Below are 4,718 nucleotides of genomic sequence, written 5' to 3'. Positions count from 1 at the left end.
AACCAAGAGGTGCTGCTGAACTCCCCACGTCTGGGTTATCTGGGTTCCTCCTAATGATGCTGAAGACCCAGCCTCTCTTGCAGTTTGCCCAGCTCACCTGCAGGGCTTGTTAACAGCAACAAGGACCATTTCTTGCCGTGTGCTCAGTCCCCAGAACCGGCCCAGAGCTGCAATGCCCAGCACACCCTACACCCCAGTCACAGCGACCGTGCCAGCAGCTCGGGGACACCCTGGCACCAGCTCATCACACCCTGCAGCCAACGACTCCCTGGCAGGAGCTTAAAAACCGAGAGGTAAAATTCACAAGTTCTCACCACTAGCGCTGCTGCTGCACCAAGTGCAGGAGCTCGGATCCCTGCAAACCCTTCTGCCCAGCAGGATGCCCTGCCAGGGGCTGCAGCCCCTCGCCCCCAGCCCTGCCCAGCCCACTGCCAGTAGCTGAGTTGGCAATGCCATCTAGTGCACAGAGGCAGATACAGCAGCGTCTGCAGGTGTGCACTGCACCAGATGTGCAGGCCAGATGTGCTCTCAGCCAGAGGTGGTGATGGCACCAGGCTCTGGGATGGCCCCGGGGGTCCCAGTGCCCCTGGCTGCACTGATGCACATCCATCCTGCCCTGGGTTTTGCCCACCCAAAAGGAACCTGGTCTCTTCTAGACATCCCCTCTTGCCTGGAGGGGGAGGGGAAAGCCTCCCCTTCCCCCAGAGGGTTTCAAACCGAATTATTCCAGCTTCATCAGCCTGTGCTCTTTACAGCCAGCACAGCTCCACGCTTTGGCTCTGGCGTCACCCAAATGCAAAACATCTCCCAGAGAAACATTTTTTTCATGCAAGACAAACACTCAGTAACAAGAAACATTGTTCTTCAACATGAGCAAAGTATGAGGTTCCTTCAGAGAAAGGAACCAAAGGTTTCCTTTTATTGAGTGTTCTCTGACGCAGACTGAAACCTTTTGCATTTTGGGGTTGGTTTTTCTTTTTTGGATTATCAACTTTTTCCAAAAATATGCCTAGGCTGATCATCATTTCCTTCTTGTGCAACTTTTCTGTAATTTCACCAACGATTTTTAACCATATTAAAAATAAAAAAAAAAAAGAAGTGGAAAGAATTTGACTTTCAAAAATATCTTTTCCCAAAAAAACCCAACGTCTTGCACAGAGAACGTGTGACCCCGAAAAGCAAAGTATTTCAACAGCTCCTGAAAACAGATGTTTTGTTTAAAAAAACCAAAGTTATAAACTTTGTTTTGTTGAAGTACAGGTCCATTTCCAGCTTGGTAAAATGCACCTCCAGCTCCACTTGGTTTCCTAAGCTGCTCTTCAACCTGATTTAAAGGAATTAAGTTTATAAAAATAAGCTGTCAGGTTTTTTCCCCCCCTTACCTTTGGCAAAGCATTCAAGAAGACTGTTCCTCATCACAAGCTCTTTGCCTTACAGCCACTTTATACGTTTAATAGGCACAAGAAGTGAGGGAAGGGGGAAAATTGAAGCTACTTGGGCTTCATTTAGAAACAGAGTTTAATATCTAAACCAGGACCAGCTCACTGGTCACTGCTGAAGGTTGGGGGTGTAAGAGCCAGGCTGGCTCCCACTGTTGCTGAATGGTTTGGGGTTAGAACAGAGGGGACATTTCATGGTGGCTCGGTGGGTTAAATCCACCTTGGCCATGCAGGGGCCAGCAAAGCCTCTCTGCAGATAAAGAGATGAAGCTGCTGGATGAAGCAGGAGCTGAGGAGGCTCCATCCATCCGGCTGCTGCTGGAGTCAGCGGAAGCTGCTCCGCGGGCTTGGAGCTAAGTCAGGGCTTTAAGTAGCAACTGGAAGGATAAAAGCTTGTGGGATCAGGCCTTAAGCAAACAGTTCCTGACTCAGTACAGCCTCAGAGAATGGCTAAAATAACCAATATCGTTGCAGGCCCGCATGTTAAAATAAATGAAAATCAATAATGTTAATAGACATTAATTCATGCTAATAGAATCACTGTTCCAAAAGCAGAGTTAATGAGCCCAGCTAGACCACTACCACCCTCCACATATTAAAAAGAGCAAAAACATTCAAATATCGACCACATTCCTTTGAAATTAATAGTATTTCCTTTGGATTACACATTGATCTTGGCTGAGCCACACTTGCCATCTGGAGCAGTTAAAATAGCAACTCGAGCAGCCGTCGTCTGCCACCAATTTTGAAAAGCAAAACCACAGTTTTAACTAACGTGCTCTCATTAAAACCACTCCTCTGTCTCAGGGCTGGGCCCAGAAGAGGGGAGCCACCAACCCACCAATGAGCTGAGCAGTGCCTGGTGCTCTGCACCACCACACCCTGGGGCTGCTTAGGTGGATCCCTGCAATCCCTGCCTTCCCAGAGGAAAGGCCCCTTGCACAGATCCCCTGGTCCTCACCCCCGTGGTGAAGACATCATTTCATTGCTTACTTCCAAAGGAGTTTGTGTTCATTATGGCCAGGACTGCTCCTGAGCTCAGCTCTGTCCCCACAGGGATGTGCAGCCTTGGCACAACCTTCATGGCTGCAAACTCCCAGGAAACCTCCTGGCATTGCCTCTCCTAACCAGCCTGCACGTGGTGATGGGGCTGGAGGGGCCTTGGGTGTTGGTGGCTTTTTTTGCCTTTAATGCTTTCGAAAACCAAAGGATGGATCCATTGCTTCCTCCATCCATCCACACAGGACCAAAAGTAAAGCTTTGCTCATGTTTTTACTCAAGTTTTCCCTGCACCTCATAACTGTGTAAGTTTAGCAACTCCTCCCAGCTGGGACTGCTGCTTTCTTTAATGCTTTAATGTTTGAGCAGCAAGGGCATGAAACCCAGGAGTAAAACCACCCTTTGCAATACAATAGGGACAAATCATGCCAGGGGAGGTCTTCCCTTCCAGAGGCCTCATGTTCATTCCTGGTTCCTGCATCTTCCTGGAGGATGCAGCCCAAAACCCTTGCACAAGCCCAGCTCCTGCACCTCCCTCCCACTCCAGCTGCAAATGAAACACACCCTGGCACAGGGTTCAAATCCTGCCCCAAACACCACCGGGTGGTGGGCATGGCTCTGCTGGGAGGGTGGTTAACCAGAGTCTCTGCAACCTGTGTTGCCAAGGGGACCAACAAGAGAGGCAACCCGGGAAATTGCCTCTTGATGGAGCAAACCAGGGCAGGAGCTGCTGCCAGCCCCTGTGTGCCAGTACCACACCTCAAGCAAAGCTGAGAGTCATTTCATGTACTTGAAATAACAAGAGAGTGAAAGAAAGGGCAGGAAGCAAGGAGGTGGCAGAGCTGCAGCTCAGGTGCTGCCCAAGGCACTCATCTGATGTCCCCGTTTTCCTCTAACCATTGCCCCACAACTCTGGGAGCTCCTGCATGAGCTTCAAGACCCAACCTAAGGGAATTTCTACCCCTTTCTACCCCTTTTCCAAGCAGATTCATTGATGATTGCACATACCAGCTCTGATACAAAGACTCTTATTATGGGGTTTGTATGAAGGCAGCCATTAAAAAAAACCCAACCATACAAAAAAAACCCAAGAGAATAGTTTTTCTACTGCAACATCCCAGCTGATACGTGTCTCTGACCTCCATAAAACAGTCCCTGGAACTGCAGATGCACCTCCTGTCACCACCAGTGACCAACCTCCTGCAGACCTCACCATCCTCAGGTCTGCTCCTTGCACAACTCAGCCAGCACATGTGTGGTACTGGCATGGGGGAGAAGTGGCTGAACATGTACAATAATTAGCTTTCAAAAATGTAGGATTTCAGCTATTGTTTCAGCTGCCTGTCCCTGGGGATCCTCAGCATCACTGTATTATTGACGATGCTAAATGGGGTTTTCAACAAAGCTGGTTTGAAGGCCCATGGATGCCAGAACAGCATTTCAACCCATTCAACTGCACAGACGAAACAATTTCTTCTAAAAATAACCAGCAGCTCTTCCCACCAGAAAAAATAAAGGTCTGGCCAATACCTAACGTGCCAAGTTTTCAGGCAGGCCTGATTTTTATGGCTGAGCTCTGAAGCAAAGCAGGTTTGGAATGGAAACACCAACAGAGCTGTAGGTGAGGAACAGCCACCCTACCCAACAGGGCTGCCAGCAACCCCCAGCAAACACATTCCACCTTGCTAATCCTGAGTTTTCCTGTTCAGAGGATGAGATGAGATGTCTTAACTCCTGCTCACATCCTCACCCTTTCACGAGGCAATTACCAGCCCAGCCAAGGGCCAGCCATTGTGGGGCTGACAATAGACTGTTCAGGGCTTTGGAGGAGAAAAATACCCTCACCCTTCTCCAAGATTTTAAGTCTCATTAGTATAAATCAGTAACCCAATTAATGAGGGGTTTAGCATATTGATTTGCATCAGATTACATGAATTAATGGCACAAGTAGCAGGAGACAATGTGGCAGGACATGCTGGGAAGAGGAACAGCTACACAGGGGAATTGTATTGCCACAGTATGTGAAAGGGGGCATGGGCACCCCAGAGCTCATGGTGGGGCTGAAGCTGCTTCCACCCAGCTCCTACGTGGCCATCAGGGAGACACAGACATTACCTGGCTGCTGGAAGAGGTATCAACCTGAGGCAGGTTTGCCAATGTGAGTTTTAAGAGCTGCTTTTAAAATGAAAATTCCTGCTTTAACAGTTGCAGCAAAGTCTGGTTGGGAGTTAAACACAGATGGGCTCCAGGGGAGGCCACTGAGGTCCATGGGTGAGACAT

The sequence above is a fragment of the Chaetura pelagica genome, unplaced genomic scaffold, assembly GCF_000747805.2.
Source record: "Chaetura pelagica isolate M959 unplaced genomic scaffold, ChaPel_1.0 scaffold456, whole genome shotgun sequence".
Taxonomy (NCBI): Eukaryota; Metazoa; Chordata; class Aves; order Apodiformes; family Apodidae; genus Chaetura; species Chaetura pelagica.
Note: the sequence above shows the minus strand (reverse complement) of the source record.